The sequence below is a fragment of the Cryptotermes secundus genome, unplaced genomic scaffold, assembly GCF_002891405.2.
Source record: "Cryptotermes secundus unplaced genomic scaffold, Csec_1.0 scaffold26, whole genome shotgun sequence".
In the NCBI taxonomy this organism is placed as follows: domain Eukaryota; kingdom Metazoa; phylum Arthropoda; class Insecta; order Blattodea; family Kalotermitidae; genus Cryptotermes; species Cryptotermes secundus.
In genome coordinates, this window is record NW_019743656.1 from 3,205,398 (window position 1) to 3,223,787 (window position 18,390).

The 18,390-nt window shown below is 43.1% G+C and overlaps 1 long non-coding RNA gene across 2 annotated transcripts in view; it reads left to right on the forward strand.

The window, feature by feature from the left end:
* LOC117283063 overlaps window positions 1–15,781 on the forward strand; it is a 132,396-nt gene extending 116,615 nt beyond the window's left edge. For both annotated transcript variants that reach the window (XR_004514066.1, XR_004514067.1), the window contains exons 2-3: window positions 15,490–15,595; window positions 15,696–15,781. This is a non-coding gene — a long non-coding RNA (uncharacterized LOC117283063). The remainder of the gene's footprint in view (window positions 1–15,489; window positions 15,596–15,695) is intronic.
* The last annotated feature ends 2,609 nt before the right edge of the window (window positions 15,782–18,390 follow it).

The following is an 18,390-nucleotide window of genomic DNA, read 5'->3' on the forward strand; positions in this document are numbered from 1 at the left end:
CTCCCCCATACGTCTTCATGGTGTAGTGCTTAATTAGTTAAGCACAGGGACAACTTTGCATGTTTACATTTCTAGGCCGAGCGGTTTGACATAGTGGTAACGCTTTGCATACGTATTTGGGAGTGGCTGGGTTCTAACCTCGGCTGGGAACCTCCTATCCAGACTGAGTTTTATCGTGGTTTGCTTCAGTACGTCCAGGTAAATTCGGGGATAATTGTCGGTTAGCTCACAATCACTTCCTTCCAAATTCTTTTCAGTTCATCTAACATCCATTCGCTCAGTTGTGTGGCTCTCAACCGTTGTGAGACCGCGGCTCGGTAAATTCTCTTTTTATTAGACAAGGGCCTGGTATAATTGGTACCAGGGCCCGGTACCGGGCCGCAGCCCCGGGGTTGAGAAACATATGTCTAGGTCAACGGTTCCCAAACTTTGAGCCACTGTCGTCTTCGTTCCCCAGCGCCCCCTGGGTAATCCCATAGCCCCTAGGAGAAGATACAGCCCACTTTGAGAACTATCGGTTTAAACACTGACAGCGTCGTTAGATGACTCATACGAAGAAGCTGTTTTGCATACTGTAAGCGGTTATACCTATGTCTAAGGCTTGGGCCACACGAGCTCACAAAATGCGTCCGTTGTAACGAACGTCGTGACGTCCGTTGTAGAAATAAACAAGAGAGGCGAATGCTACGCTTTCTTCTGGCTCTATTGCAGACAAAAATCTACGCACCGCATTCTGCAACTGTGTGGTGTCCTCATCAACGTCCATCATAAAGTACGTTCGTTGCAACGGACGTACTTCGTGCGCTCGTGTGGCCCCAGCCTAAGCACCACATAATGGCGAAATACGGATAAATGAAGGTATAACTTCACGTATTCTTAGCCTCGGCAGAACGTGGTAAGCTTCACACACTGGCCATTTTACTCCCGGGAAAAGCGCCCCCTTTACCCATTAGACAGGAAGCTGGGTGGGTCCCTGAACGGTGAAGAGAAGTCTTTGACTGCGGAGGGATTCGAAACCAGATTCCTCAGTTGTCCAGTTTATCTCTTGTGAGTTTTCCCTATTTTTTTATTGCTAGTGGGGTGGGACTAAGTCCCTTGTACTGCGGCCACTTCTGGCCTATTGTACCAGCCCCAGGTGATAGGTGAGGGTGACTGTGGAGCAATTGGTGGAATGAAGATTGGTAGGGGAAACCGAAGTACTCGGAGAAAACCTGCCCCAGCGCCACTTTGTTCACCACAAATCCCACTTGACCAGACCCGGGATCGAACCCGGGCCGCCGCGATGGGCAACCAGCGACTAACCGCTTGAGCTATGGCACGGCCTTAAACATTGTTAGTATTGAACACTGGGGGGAAAATTCCTCTGTGTCATTTTTGTCATAATCCGGTCTTATTTATCTGGGCATGAGAAGGATGGAATGAGCTGGAATCTTCTTCTCTCATCCAGGAAGCCTAACGAAGCCGTCGGCACTCTCCGATACAACGGAGGAGCCACCCTGCCATTATTAAGGCACAAAAATATGCCCACTCCGTGAACCCACAAACCTCCACCCTGATGTCCCGGCTTCCCTACGCTTTCTCTCCTCTCCCATCCGCCTGCGTGCCTGCAACTCTCTCCCTTAGATTTAGATCTCCTGCCCAATATTCTCTCCCTGTCTTTTTCCTAGACCAGCCAAACCGCCCCTTTTCAGGGCCAACAAAACTCGTGTTCTTGTCTCCTATTGGTTCGCTCGGTGGTCGTGTGAGAGCCCAGCGAACCAATGGGAGCTGTTACCACATGCTCTCACGCTGGTGTCTTGCTCGGCTTATGGAGGAGATGTGTTCCTCGGAAACTTCGGTTGCCTTTCAACGGACTAGTACTCTTCCTAACCACCGCTGTGAGAACCTCAAATCCTGCAAGTGCCACAATAGTACTTATGGTTAGGCAATGACAGTTTTGGTTGCAAATACTATCGAATTACTTATTCAGAAATCATCAGTTCGCTCGATGTTGCAGTAATAAGCCAGTAATAAACAGAACAAGGATATTGGTGGGAAAGCCAGAAGGAAAGATACCACTTGGAAGATCAAGGCGTTGGTGGGTAGACAATATTAAATGGATCTTAGAGAGATAGGATGGGATGGTACGGATTGGATCGATCTGGCTCAGGATAGGGACCAGTGGAAGACTCTCGTGAACACGGTAATGAGGTTTCGGGTTCCATAAAATCCTGAGAAATTTATGAGTAGCTGCAGAATTGGCGGCTTCTCAAGAAGGGCTCAGCTCCATGAGTGAGTGAGTGATGATTAAGGTTCTATTTTATAAATAATTACACGCTTATAACACCCTCTTACACGAAACTGCTATTATCCTCGATATAAAAATACTTAGATTTGTAAGCAGATAATGTTAAGAAGCTCGTATTGTTCGGTTGTGAGAAGTATAGATTAAGATAGGACGTAACGCGGAGGAGACCCAGCTGAGGCATATAATTTTTAATAATAAAATTGATTATTGTGACCCAGTTAATTGAGCGTGTGTCGAAAAACAGGGAGAAAAGAAGAAAAGTAAACAAGTAATTCTTGAGGAAGTCATATTTTCTCGTTTGTTTTCGCTCCCTTTTCTTGTTATTGGGTTTTATTTTCTCATACACGCAGTACGTACGCGAAAATATTGCAATCAGGGAAAACCAGATTACGGGATTTTAACTGATTCACACGTCATCAGGAAACTGATTACGACAAAAAGGTTTTTGTTTGTATGCCGTCTGTGTATGTATTGATATTGTTATTTATTTTTATTGCTAGTGGGGTGGGACTAAGTCCCTTGTACTGCGGCCACTTCTGGCCTATTGTACCAGCCCCAGATGACAGGTGAGGGTGAAGCAAGGGAAACCGAAGTACTCGGAGAAAATCTGCCCCAGCGCCACTTTGTCCACCACAAATCCCACTTGACCAGACCCGGGATCGAACCCCTGCCGCCGCGGTGGGAAGCCAGCGACTAACCTCTTGATCTATGGCGCGGCCTGTATTGTTATATGTAGACCCATTGCTAGGCACCGGGTTGGTAAACAAGTTCCCGCGAAGACAGATTCATGGTAAACACTCTGTTGCTAGGTCACGCAACAATAGGACGAATGTTTATATTTCGTTGCTAGGCAACAATCAGGGCGCCAATAGACTGGCGAGATAGCTATCGACTTGGTTTCAATGTGGTCCGCGCCATGCCCAGTGCTAGGGAAAACAACTGTAAACACGTCTACAATTGGTGTTTTCTATGGTGTCAGTGCCGAAGGTTTATAGGAGACAGTCAATGTCGTTTAGAGTCAGTCGTAGCTGAGAAGTCGTGAGTCAAGGACACCAAACCGTCACGGAAAAGAGTCCAGGAGGGTTCAACAGTTGAGAGGACAAGGACGAGAATGGAGCGTGTCCTTAGTGAAGTATGAAGATTGATTGAGTACAGATTAGGACAGAGGAGTACAACGTGATTGAAGACGATATAACAAGCAGACTTCATAGTGATTGATGCTCTGGTTTCTTTGTTGAGATCGATTGCCAGGAGAAGACAAGACGGAGAATCCTAGTGCGTGTGCAATGGTGAACTGTAAAGTGTGTAAATCAGCGATAGCGCTGTACTAATTGTAATTAAGAGAGTGCATGTGTAACCGAAGTGCTAATAAATCCAATCATCAAAACTAGAACCCGTTATTTCCGTCACGCTTACCACCCTACACGTAACAACATTTGCACCTCACTAGCGTCTGAACGGTTGGAATGATTTTATTCTTATTCAGTATTATTCAAGGTTCCATCACATCTCGGTGCCCGGTAGATATGAAAGTTCTAGATCCAAAAGCAGGCATCCCAGAGTACAAAATGACAATTTTCTAGATAAAAGTTCTAAGGGGTTAGATTATATTTTAATAATTTATTGAGACAACTCCCCCCAATAAAACTGCATGGGTGGTATCTTAAGAAAAATAATTGCATCACAGTCTTTACGCAGGAGGATGACCGATGAGCAAGGACGGATTTAGAATTCTGGGGCCCCTGGGGCAATTAAATTGTGGGGATCCTTAACAGTAACAAAATTTAAATTGTTTTTGTTATTATTTCTTGTAATAACCCAGCGTTTCGTGATTTTAGAGAAACAATTATCTCAGTAAAATCTGTGGGTTCTGTTTCTGTTTTGTGGCGGCTCCCCGTGGGCCCCTCAATCACTCCTCCTTAATTCCATTTCCTGTCCATGGCTGGTAAAGGTAAAGCTATCCCTGTAACAGGCCGTGGAGCCCCATAGAGTTATGAGAGGTCGAGGCTGCCACATTTACTAGACAGTCGGTGAGGTCAGCCTTACGCCCCGGCCTCCTTTTACCCCCAGGTAGATTCCTGGTAGTCATTTCTGTTAGAGGCTGAATCAACCGCAGGGCCATAATGTGGCTGGAAGTGTTATGTCAACTGAAAAATCCACCTTATCGGGAATCGAACCCGCGGTCTTTCGGCTTGTAGCTTAGTGTCTCAACCAACTTCGCTACCGAGTGCGCTCTGTCGATGGATACTCTCATGGCATCTGCCTGCAATGACCAATAAAGGGACGAAAAACCCAATGGAGGATAGGCAGTGTCCTGACCGAGATTCGAACCAAACAAATCTGAAGCTGTTACCGCTACCCCCACCTACTGTATGGGTATCTACTCCCTTTGCTAACATTGGCAAAGGAAACACTTCCTGGAGGCCATGCTGACGGGCAGCGTCAAGTGTAAACAGTTTCTTGATAGTCTGCTGGCAGGCTGCGATGTCTATGGGTCACGGGTTGGCTGGCAAGGGCTCACGCCTGTTTCGTTGGGCCTTGTTTGTGCCACTGAGCGGCGTCGTGAAAACATCGGAGGTCGCAATGAACCGTGCATCTGGCACAGACTGTATCTGTGGCGTCAGAGGTCATGGGTCTATCAGTTAGGTCCCCTAGCAGTCATCCAGATAGAAAATCAGGGGTGACCCAAGTCAGATTGGTTTTAAAGTATTCAGACACGCGAGTTACAATATTTAGCTGATCATTAACCCAACACAAATATAGAAGCCTTCGACACACTGTCAGCAGTGATTATGTGGAATGCTGTCTCGTAGGGTGTGACCCCGTGTAGTCTAGTGGAAGTTCACCGATCGTACTGTCTTCATCTTCAGGGTCGAAGAGTAAGTAAGCGAAGCAGCAAGCAGAGCTTTAGCATGCTCTTTGTTGTTTGGCTACCAGACGGCACGGCGTTACATCCTAGAAGTACTATTCTTAGTCTTCGGCGTATTTCAAAGCGATATCCTATATGTGACGTAGAACGAGAAGTTCTGGGGAGTACTAAACGCCAACTTTCCTTTCATAAAAAGGGGCACGCGTTAGCGTAGTTGATTGAGGCACTATACTACAAGGCGGAAGGTTGCGGGTTCAATTTCCGACGAGGTAATTGGATTTTTAAATTGTCCTAATCCTTCCAGCTGCACTATGGCCCTGGGGTCGATTCAGCCTCTAACAAAAACGAGCACCAGGAATCTTCCTGGCGGTAAACGGCAACCGACGCTGACAGCCTCACCGCCATCTGTGAGCCGATTGTCCAGAAAATGTGGGTGCCTCGACGTCTCACAACTCTATGGGCCCCCACGGCCTGTTACAGGGTTACCTTCACCTTTTTACGAATTACATATTTAACGGTATGAAGTAGAAATAAATACATTTCCTTGCGATGGTGCAGACAGATGACAGCCGCTTCGGCTTAGATTGTCTATTGATTTCAGTTGCAAAGGTCACAGGCGGGCAGGGCCCAACAAACGGCTGTAGAGTCATTGATGAATGAATGAATTCTAATTTTAGCGTGACATATAAAAATGAATATGCGAAGTGTGGCGCGAGAGTCTCGGATACAGACTCGTATTCTGCAGGTGTTGGGTTTGAATCCCAGGCGGAATACGAGTTACCATGTTTGAAGTTCTTTGTGGTTTTATTCAGGTACTCCAGTCATATGCAGGGATAGTATTAGTCCACGACCGCTTCCTTCCAAATTATTTCCAGTTTATCACTCACCTGTCATTCTACCATGCGACGCTGTAGTCATGACACGGGCAACGTAATATAACCCACATAAACATTAGTTATAGGGTGATGAAGCAGTCCTTGACGCTAATGTTTCTCATAAACAAGTACGACCTTAGACATCACTATTGTTACAAATATTATGTTTTTGAACATTATCCATCGCCTTTTCTCTATCTAAAAACCGTCCCTAATATCCAAAAACATAATATCTGTGCCAATGTACCATCGTCACAAAATTTTAGATCTTTCTTTTATTGCTAGTGGGGTGGGACTGAGTCTCTTGTACTGCGGCCACTTCTGGCCTATTGTACTAGCCCCAGATGATAGGTGAGGGTGATTGTGGAGCAATTGGTGGAATGAAGATTGTAAGGGGAAACCGAAGTACCCCAGCGCCACTTTGTCCACCACAAATCCCACTTGACCAGACCCCGGGATCGAACCCGGGCCACCTCGGTGGGAAGCCAGCGACTAACCTCTTGAGCTATGGCGCGGCCAACTTTTAGATCTTAGTCACTGTTGTTATTTTATTATGACTCAAAGTATAGAAGAACGAAAAAAAAATATTTTTTTGTAATGGGCCAAACTGAGTAGGAAATTTTCCTCCCACACATTTGATGACGGAAAGAGATTGTTTCCGAGACGCTGTGTTTGATAAACTTCAAGAAGCTGTACAATGTCCAAAATAATAATCATGTTTATTGTCACATTTTTATAGCAGTGACGACAGCGGCGCGCGCGCGGCCGGACTTCGAACTTCTCGCCTGACAGCGTGCAGCCTATGAGAGCGCGACAGTCGCTATCCGCGCAGAAATCTGTGACGCTTCTGGATTTCAGCTCGTGAACTATTGACGACAGGAACATAGTTCGTAGTTATACTCAGCTACCCTCTGGGAACTGGGATAGCTCTATGACAACAGTGACCAGTTTACAGCCTAGACAACCGAGATTCGATTCCAGGCACATTTCTGTGTGATGTATTTGCCGTTCTCACGACAATGTCTGCGAAAAGTATTATATTCTGGGATGTGACACCGTGTAGTTCTGGTATAAGTTTACTGACGTTTCGGAGGAACGTACTGCGTGTATCTATTGGGTCGATAACTGTCTAGACTTGAATTCTGGAAGTGCTCGGTTCGAGTTGGATCAGGAACAGCGGCCTAGCGTGACTGAAGGTTTTTCTGTGGTTCTTCTCAGTCCTTATATGCAAATTTCGGGGATAGTACCTTGCTTAGGCCACTACCGCTTCCTCCCAAATCCATTCCAGTTCATCATTCATCATAATACTATCTGTGCTATGTAGTTAATAACAGCGCTGTAAAATTGATCACGAAAGAATGCAGGGTCGAAGAATGCTCTTTGTTTGCTTGGCTTACTCTTCGACCCTGCAGATGGAGGTAGTACTTTCCTCCGAAACGTCCGTAAACTTCTACCAGCATACACGGCATCTCTCATCAGGAACCTTTCTGTTCACCACAGTGTCCACACCGGCTCTAGTGCCAGCCAGCCTCGTCCCCAGTTCGCCCCTGCGGTAACCCGGCCGAGGCATGAAGTTGATCAACCTCCCAACTAAATCTAATGAAGTTAAGAATGCGTGGAGCTATACCTCCATTCCCCATACATCTTCATGGCATATTGCTTAACTAAGTTCAGAGAGGACTTCATATTACTCAGGAACCCTGGGCTTCACCACTAGAAAATTTGCATACGAACTTAGGTTCAATCCGCTTAAATGTTTTTATGGATCGCACTAGGCATGTGGGTCTCTGTACTGAATCTTAGGTATGAAGAGCCGCGATCAGTGATCTTTTTTTATTAATATTTGCAGTATTTCCTATTTTTAGCCTACTTTCCGTGTCTAAAAAATAAAAGGAGGTTTATGAGATCACCTTGCTGTTTGTGTGCCCCCCTTTTTTGTTTCCTATGCGGTCCGCGTCCTATGAAACGAAAATAGGCGATCAGTTCTTCGCAGAACTTTTCGTTTAATCTTGTATAAAAGCCCTGGGGGAGCAGCAGATGTCTGGTTCCTCCGCGTGCCACTGTCCATGTCAGTTACGCCCACTGCCTATGCACTGAATGCCGAAAACATGCGAAGTTAGGATCTTGTGCTGGGGTGGGGTAGAGGGAGAGGTTTCCGCAATTAGGACAAAGGTTACTGGTTTCTCCTCTGCTCCCTCCAGTCAGCTGTCACATCACCGCTTCCCCTCCCTTCCTAAAATTTAACGTAGTTGAACAGTAATTTCTTTTTATTGCTAGTGGGGTGGGACTAGGTCCCTTGTACTGCGGCCACTTCTGGCCTATTGTACCAGCCCCAGATGATAGGTGAGGGTGATTGTGGAGCAATTGGTGGAATGAAGATTGGCAGGGGAAACCGAAGTACTCGGAGAAAACCTGCCCCAGCGCCACTTTGTCCACCACAAATCCCACTTGACCAGACCCGGGATAGAACCCGGGTCGCCAAGGTGGGAAGCCAGAGACTAACCGCTTGAGCTATGGCGCGGCCTCAATTGAACAGTAACTTTCAGTTGTCTGGGTCCGTCCAAAGGTTCGTTTTATACACATGCAGTGAACAGAGTGAGCTGATATCGGTATTGGATTTATTATATACGCGTACGTACTTAGATATGATTTTATTTCTTGGGGGCTTTTAAGCCGTCTCACGATACCTTCTACCACCGCCCGAACACAGAAGACATGCTACAAACAGAAAAAATCCAGCTCACAAAACAGCAACCATGGTACTATCTATCTATCTATGGTTCTACAGCTCTTGTGGACCTTAGCCTCTTTTAGAGATTCTTGATCTATACGCAGTCGGTAGGACTCCATCGACGGGGGATCAGCCAGTCACAAGGCCGGAATAGAACAGTCGGCATAACAACTGGCTGGATACTGGGTGGTTGAGGGGTCAGAGATCGAGTCCTGGGTCTATCCTGTGAGTAGTGGAGGCTCCTTCTCCGAGGATAAAGCCACCGGGGCGTGAAGCTGACCATTCACCTGCAACTAATGCCTAGTTCAAGAATACGTGGATCTATACCTCCTTTCTCCCATACGTATTCATGGTGTGGTGCTTAATTAAGCACAGGAACAGCGTTATCTTTTTTCTTTTATGTAATACGAAGGTCTTGTGAAAATTCATGGTCTAATAAACTAATCTGGAAGCAAATAGAAATTGTCCGATAAAATTTAAAGCATCAAAAGGTAAAGCTGTCCCTGTGCTTAACTAATTAAGCACTACGCCATGAAGGCGTATGGGGAGTGAATGTATAGATCCACATTTTCTTGACCTCGGCACTAGCGGGAGGTGAGTGGTCAGCTTCTAGGACCTGCCGCTTTACCCCCGGGGGAAGAGCCCCCGGTACCCATTGAATAGGATGTTGGGTGGACCCCAGAGCCGGTCTGGACGACATGGAGAAGAGAAAATTCTTGCACCCACAGGGACTCGAACTCTGACCCCTCTGTCGTCCAGCCTGTAGTCAGTTGCTATACCGACTGAGCCATCTCGGCTCTCAAAATTTAACGCATTACAACCCCAATTATCAATTTTTGGAGGCGTGGAGTTCTTGTCAGAAGCTGTAGTGTATAAAGTCATTTGCATGATGAAAGGCATTTATTGAATTGGTAATAATTTCGATGGAAATTGTCGTGACTTAAACAAGTTACTATGTCGGTATTTGTATGGAGTGGCTGTGAAAACCCACGACAAATCCCGTTCAGGATAGGGAATGTCCGGCCAAGATTCGAGCTGACTCTCTCTAGAATACAAGTTGCTGGACCAGCCTGCTCGGTAATTATTTATCGAATTTTTAGTGAAGTTACTTAAACACGTGATGTGATTTAGAATGGGTCTTAGGCGTTCTGCTGCAACCCACTGAGGTGCAGAGGAGTTGTTTTGAATGAAACGAAATGCAATTAATAATAAGAATAATTAATGTTATCTTATCAATTTATAATACATGAGTTGTTTAACATTCAATTTTTCTCTTATCTAAACCCGCACGCTTATCAAAGTATTATCAAAGATTCATACAGATTACGGCGAGAGAGAAAAAAGGGTTTAAGTGACAGGAACATCTTCTTCTTTGTTGTTTTTTTACGACGCTTTCATTGTTGAGAATATACAGCGTTGAATAGTGGGCTGAGAAACTGATGAATTAGAAAGGATTTGGTAGGAAATGATCGTGGCATAGATGAGGTATTATCCGGGCATTTTGCCTGGAGGGACTGAGTAAACCCACAATCTCGGTATGACCGTCAGATGGGGGAGGGGTCAAGACGAAACTTAGTGTTGTTTTTGGCAGGATGCGTACCGTGCATGGAAAAGTCGTTGGCAAAAGTGTGCGGATACCCAAGGGGAATACTTTGAAGAATTTTAAACGTTTGTAACGATATCTTGAATAAACTTTTTACGAACTTACTTGCATTACTTTCTGGACAAACTCTATATGTATGTATGTATGTGTGTACGTATGTATGTATGTATGTATATATGTATGTATGTATGTGATTATGAAATTTAAAGTTTCTCTTTAGTATGATACGCCGTTGAAGATAGTCTTGCATGACCTAAACAAATAATCACTAAAGCACTTATGTAGAATACTGCCTTCTGGGATATAACGCCGTGTATTCCGTTTGAAGTCAACCGAACTTTCGGAGGAACATATTGCCTCCACTTTTAGGGTGGTATAAGCCGAGCAAGATAGCAGCGTGAAAGCAGGTGGCAAGCCTAGGCGATATGGTCCTCCGAAACGTCAGTTGACTTTCAAAGGACTACACGTTATTATATACCACAAGATAGTACTCTTCATAACCACCGGTGCGAGAACTTCACATCCTACACGGATATACTTAAATGGTCATTTACATCGTATTTTAATATACAAGTAGATAGCAGAGCAGGACGCCCGTAATCCGAATTAACTGGCGACAAATCTTGTTCTGATGATTGGATTAAATTCTTATACACTAAAAACACTACAATAATGTACTGTACTATTATAGGAACCGGGGTAGCGTAGTCGGTACAGTGGGGTTCGAGTCTCGGTAGGGACAAGTACGAGGGTAAGTCAATAAGTAAGTTACAAATGGATATAGAACTCAAACAAATAAGAGTACTGATTTGAAAAATGTTTTTACTTCTCAACATAATCTCCCTGTACACTGAGGCACTTGTCCCATCGTTTCACAAGCCCCTGAAAACAAGCAGCATAAAATTCTTTGGGCGCGGCACTCATCGTGCGCAGACTTTGTGGAAACCTAACCTGTCATGCATTATGAGGTAGGCCATGCCGTGTGAACACGCCTGGTTCCNATCATAATGCATGACAGGTTAAGTTTTCACAAAATCTGTGCACGATGGGTGCCGCGCATGCTGACCCCACAACACAAATCAGTACTCTTATTTGTTTAAGTTCTATATCCATTTGTAACTTCCTTATTGACTTACCCTCGTACATTTTTTAAAAGGGTTCAATGTAATAAACAAATTTGCAAATGACAAAATTTGAACTGCTAAAATATGAANCTTTTGAAGCAGACGAAACCTGAAAAATTAGGAAATGTAATTATAAATTAATATTTTCAGGAACTTCATTCGAACAAGCCCCAAATTCTCGTCGTTCAGTGGGCGCTTTCCTTGGTTGCGGTGATTCGGTTTAAATGGTGATTAGGATAAACGGCGTTCTGCCGTATAACCGAGAGATGATTCCGAACCAAAACGCATGGGGCCACTTTAACTGACGGTGGAGCCCAGTTTCCGTGTGGGCAGGCCGCTGCAGAGGGCACATATCGGAACACCCAAGTTACATAAAGCAACTCGCATTGGTGCAGTGCTTAAGATAACGATATCGCAGCTACATAAGTTGTAAACAAATTCATTATCTCGACGTTGATAAGGATTGCATTTTTTTTTTGGAGATTTATTTCTGTACAAGATGCTTGTTGCTGACCCGTTCAGTCTGACATTTGACTGACCCCGGTCGGTGGATGGCTCTTTGTTAGTTCATCCTCGTGGTAGCTCATGACGCGCGGTGGTGAAGCTCTCGTCTTAACTAACGGCGCACGGAATGTACTTTAGCTTTACGTCCATGGACCCGACAGGATTCTGTTTTGTCCGTCCCGGGTGGAGGCCTGACAAACTTACGTTTAAGCCGTTTAAGATTACTTTTACTGATCGTCTTAAAATACTGAGGATAGAATATTATTTAATATACAGTAAATCCTCGATAATCCGGATTAAGCGATAATTTCGATTAATGAATCAAAAGTAGGCCCCAAAAGATTAAAAAAATTAAAAAAACAAATAAATGGAAAATTTAATAATATAGCTTGTGTCGAAAATAAATACACATCATTGCAGCAATTTCTTCCTTTGTCAGAAGCTGAAATCCAGGGTCTCCATCTATCTCAAGCCATTCTTGGATATATTCTTACGTGGTTTCAGTCTCTCCAGCTGCCCTTAACACAGTCTGAAAGTCCTCTTGCTCTAATCCCTCCTGCTCTTAAATCCCACGTGTCTTTAAAAGCATGTACTAAAATGCGAGAAGAATTTTTCATTTTTCGTATTTCGATCCGGATTAACTGTAACTGGATTATCGAGGGTTTACTGTATTTGTAATTCCTTGGTATTACTATTCGTCGTATTAGTTTCTTATTTTTCGAATTTGCTTTGGTAAAAGCCCATGGACTACAGATGCCTGACTTGTCCACCCCCACCAACGCCCATATACGTACGTACTCAACATGTAGTTTATAATATGACTACGTACACAGCCAGTTTCGTAGAGAAACTTGACATAACATAAAATATGCCCTTCGTGTTCGATAAAATGCTAATTCGGACACAGATATATGTATATATACCTCAGGTACAATATTTCAAACATGAAATAGTAAGTGAAACTCGTCAAACGACTGGAATATACTACATACCTACACTCATATCCGTGAGTGGCTGAAGTCGAACATCGGCCGGACAACGAATATCCTTACTAAGATTTTCCTCCCCCACAGGGAGGAGCCGGACTCCGACGGGTGGCAGTTCGAGTCCCGGTAGGGTCAATAATTTTCTCTTCTCCACGTCTTCCAGACCGGGGCTCTGGGGCCCACCCAGCCACCTGTCCAATGAGTAGCTAGGCCTGTTTCCCCCGGGGGTAAAGCAGCAGGGACGTCAAGCTGACCACTCAACTCCAACTACAGGCGAAGTCAAGAATATGTGGATCTATACATTCACTCCCCCATACGTCCTTATGACGTAGTGGTTAATTAGTTAAGGACAGCGACATTTTTACATTTTACCTTTTACCTTTTATTTACTTTCATACCGAAAAGAATACAAACAGTGAGGCCCTTACCTGGGTGTACATGCGTAGAAGCGAAATAATGGAGTGCATGATACAAGAATATTGAAGGTTGAAAAATCTAGCTGTAACCTTTCTTAAAAAAAGTCGAGCTGAAAATACAATGTGAACAAGACGAGAGAAGAGAGACAGTTAAGGAGCTCTTGGAATTATAAATGTACAAGGCTGAGACCAAGGAGAAGATGGAAAGAAAAAGGAACTCAGGCTCTCATAAGCCTCGTTACCCAAAAGATAAGCACAAAAGAAGTTACGTACTTTTTCAACTACAGAATAATTTTTATCTGAATTATGACTTTTGTATTGTATCCACTAAATGAGGTTATGGTCAAATTTGTAAGAAATGTTATGACGCAATTATAGGCTTGTGTTCTTACACCCCACGCTGACACTGCATAATTTACTGATACGATATGACAGTGTTTGTCAGATGGTGTTACGTGGACCACAGCCGGCCCGCAAATACAAGTAGTGTCATATGAGTATGACAAATGGAAAAATACTGTTTTACAAATAGCAGCTATTTTAAAATGCGGACTTTGTGTTATGACAAGATGTGATGTTGCAGGAGTTTGTATGCCCCGAAAAAAATGATTAGAATAACATCTATGAAGACGGGATGTAAGAAAATGTAGTATGAGCGAGGTACACACAATATTTTAGAGAGACAGCCTGTAGAAAAGAGACTACTAGGAAGATCTAGACACAGATGAGAGAATAGTATTAAAATGGAGTTTGAAAACGTAGGGTGGGAGCGCCTAGATTGGATTTATCTGGCTCGGTACAGAGATCGTTGAAGGGTTTAGTGAAAAAAAAATTGAAAATTTGAAACGTTTTTGGAAATAATGTTTTCGAAATCCACCCAAATTTTGAAATCAAAAGAGAAACTATTGAAACTTTAAAAAGTCTTATTTTTTTTCCAGAGTTTAAATATTTCAATATCTGATGAGAAATTTTGTGGGCATCAATGATTTGTAAATGCTTCAAAATGACAAGTCCAAATTTGATTTTCTGATGTATATGAGTGGGTGTGATGCGTCAATGTAGGATGCGTAGTGGTGCCTTGGGCAAACCTAACATAACCGAACATAACACTGCTCCATCTAATCAAGTGTTGCTCCAATGAGAACAGTGGCGTTCCCTTCGGTGCGCAGTGGCGTGCTGCTCGAATTTTATTGCTGCAATTGTGTCTCCCACCTCTCAAGCCTGTTTGTACATCATGCTTTTATTGCTGAGTTTAATAAATTGAAAGTGTTGGATATGGGCTAGCCATGGATGGCATAATGTTCATGCTGAATTTCGTGAAAATTGGGCAAGTGCTAGTTATTGTGCGAAGAAATGTGTGAGCAGTACGCATAGGGGATAAAACCAAGCAACTTCAAGTGAAAGCTGTGGCTGAGTCCCAGTGACGTATTCGAGTTAAGTGCAGAATGACAACGTGCGTGTACAGTCCTGTTCAAGTTTACAAAATGTTGAAATTTTAATGAACCTCAAGTATTTCTCATAAGACTAAAAGATTTTTAAAACTTTCGGAATTTGGAAACTACGCAAATATTGATGTAAGATTTGAGGCTTTCACGGCGGTGACTNGTACAGTCTTTTTGGCACATAAGAGAATCATATCAGCAGTTAAGAAGGTAGCGTGTGTTAGTGATAGGATGTCGTACATAATACTGAGAGGTCGCTGGCCTTATATTACTGTTCTAAATGTTCATGCGANTTATGGCTGTGTGTAAGTGCCTTCTACCACGTAAAAGGTTTGTGATTTGAAAAAGCCTGGATTTGTCCACACACAGAAATTTTGCTTTATACACGAGATTAGGTATTGTGAGTGGTGTTCTGTAGTCTTTGTGGTCTCAATTCAAGTATATTAGGAAGTCGAACACAAGGAAGGGAGTGATAACACTTAGTGTACAACAAACGACCATTTTTGCAACTCCTGTTCATGCGTGAAGAAATGTGAGAAGTTACATAGTTTGATGGAATCATATATATTAATGTTAATTTTGCCGTATTTATAGCGTTAAATATGCAATTTACAGTGCCGCCATATGAGACTAAGATGCTTTCACATTTCAGCTGGCTACGAGTATTTTGGTGTGTGGATGTAGCTTGACAAAACCGGAAGTAGTTTGGATTGGGAGCGGAAACTGCGGAGTCGATGTAGGAGAAACTATTGGTACAGGTCTGTATGCGTGTTTTTCGTGTCGACTGTGAAGGAAAATGCTTTGTATTTTCAATAAAGTTACTTCTATTGTTGATGTTTTTTTTTAATATTGTTCTAGTGTGAGGTCATTCCAGCAATGATGTAAGAGACCTCTGAGGACAGAAGTAATTAAATGACTGGCGATTTCCACTTGGATAAGCATTGTGAGTATTAATGGTTCACAGATTTTGATTGGTATATGTTGTTATTCACTATATTCAGAGATTAATTTAAAAATTGCTATATATTGGCAGGTTTTGTTGCGAAAAGATATGATGAAGCTTTGACAGCAGTAGACAAGAATTTTGGAAATTCATAATGGGAATTCAGATCTCGCTTTCCTTATTTTGTGCTCTTTTTTCATAAAAAAGTCAATATTTGCACTCCTGTATACATAATAGATTTTGTGTGTTATATTTCTTGTAGTTTGCAGTTGTTTCCTTTACAGTGGACGAAGCACGTTGAATTTGAGCTGAGGCCATTCCTACTTCCATGCACATTCCTAGGAGAGTACCCGTGATTGTACAGGATATTGTAAACAGTTATTCTCTGGAAGACAGAGAGCTTAACCGTTACTTGTCATCTGTTGCAACATGAGTACTGACTGTGTTTTGGGAAGTTACCACGAGTAGTGTCTCAACTTATGACTAACGTCTTCTAAATTTACATCAGTTGTTTCTTGGCTTCACCACAAGGATACATGTTTACTATAGTGATCAGTAATGCCTTTATAGGCAACTCTAGGAAACCTCGTATTTATATGGAAGCAGCGGTAGATGGATACTAATAATAATAATAATAATAATAATAATAATACAAGGAGGATGAGGTGGGCAGGTCATGTAGCACGAATGGGGGAGACGAGGAATGCGCGTAGGATATTGGTGGGAAAGCCAGAAGGAAAGAGACCACAGGGAATACCAAGGCGTAGGTGGGTGGACAATATTAGAATGGATCTTAGAGAGATAGGATGGGATGGGATGGATTGGATAAATCTGGCTCAGGATAGGGACCAGTGGAGGGCTCTTGTGCACACGGTGATGAACCTTCGGGTTCCATAAAATGCTGGAAAATTCTTGAGTAGCTGCAGAATTGGCGGCTCCTCAAGAAGGGCTCAGCTCCATGAGAAAGTAAGTAAGTAAGTAATAAAAATAAGATGATGATGACGATGATGATGGTGCTAAACATCCAGTGATGGAAAATGTAGAATCGATTTTAAGATATCATACTTACAAGAAACAAACTAGACTTGAAAATGATGATGCAGTTAAAGAACTTGCTACAGATCTACGTCATTTTAAATTGAGAATAATTATTGAACAGCCATGACGCATATTCGAATTTTGACATATATTTCTGTATATCTTAAGACGTTTGGAAGCAAGTTTGCTCACTTAAGTGGAGAATAGGGTGTCTGAAAATAAGGAATGATTGAAAACGTCGTGTAAACAGAGATGAGGTGTGTAGTAACAACCAATTAATTGAGTTTTGTCAAGGATACATTGCATGTTTTATCCAAAAAATACTCTACCCTTCTTTAACCTAATCTCTGAGTTCGCATTATGATGAATGCTCTTAATTTTTTTCGCTTAGTGGGGGGTGGAGTCCAACTGGATCCACTCGGCACGGCGGCCAGTGGTTGGCCTATTGTAGCCTGCTCCGGGTGATTATGATGGTGGAGAATTTGATGAAATGAAGATTGGCAGGGGAAACCGAAGTACTCGGAGGAAACCCGCCCCAGCGCCACTTAGTCCAACACAAATCCCACTTGACCAGACCCGGGATCGAACCCGGGCCGCCGCGGTGGGAAGCCAGCGACTAACCGCTTGAGGTATGGCGCGGCCCTTGCTTTTAATTTAGTCTTTGGATTTAAATTTTTTCCTAAATTTTTTGTTATCATTTCTTGTCAGGCAATGACCCCTTGCAGGGATATGCTGTCAGCTTTTACTTTTTCTTTAGCTAGTTGTCTTAATCGGCAATATCAGATGTTAGTAGAGGAAACTTTGCCACATTCACGGATTTTATCTTTTTTTCTCTGCGTCTCTGAGAATGCTCGTCTGTCGTGATGTCCCGATAACTTCTGTTGTCATCCGCTCCCTCATCTCTTCAACTTTTTGGCGAGTACAGGGATTGTCGGTGAGGCTAGTGTCACCCAAATCCCATCAGTTGCACATCACTACTCTGGTGTTTTTTGTGTTAACATCGAGTTTTGTTCTCTTATCAGTCAGGAGTTTAGGCTCTTTACATTAAAGAGCAGGGCTTGTGGCCTGGACCATCCTCTGTCGACTCTATGTCTGAGTTTTGTCAAATTCTGCCTGAATGCGTACGGGGGTGCGCAGTGGTCTGATGTCCTAATCTAACCTAATTCGATGTGACCCATTTCTACCTGAACGCTCAGGTGTATGCACGAATAAATTTAAGGATTCAGCCCTTGTCTCATTGAAAACTCACTACATTGCAAGTACAAAACCAATTGGGAATAATTACTATTTTATTGAAGCACGATCTTGTTCTAAGCAATTTTTTGAAGTTCGGGTTTTATCTGTTATGTAACACACATTACATTGATCAATGTGTTAATACTCTTTTAAGGACATATTCGATATTTATTCTGAAAATCGAAAGAAAAATATTAAAATTGCTTTCTTCTGGTATGTGACGCCGTATAGCCTGGCAAATATTTTTAGATATAATTATAAAAGACAAGTCCGTCCAATGTGACTATTTCAGTTTTCTCACTTGATGATTCACTAGCCTCACATGTTTCGATCCAT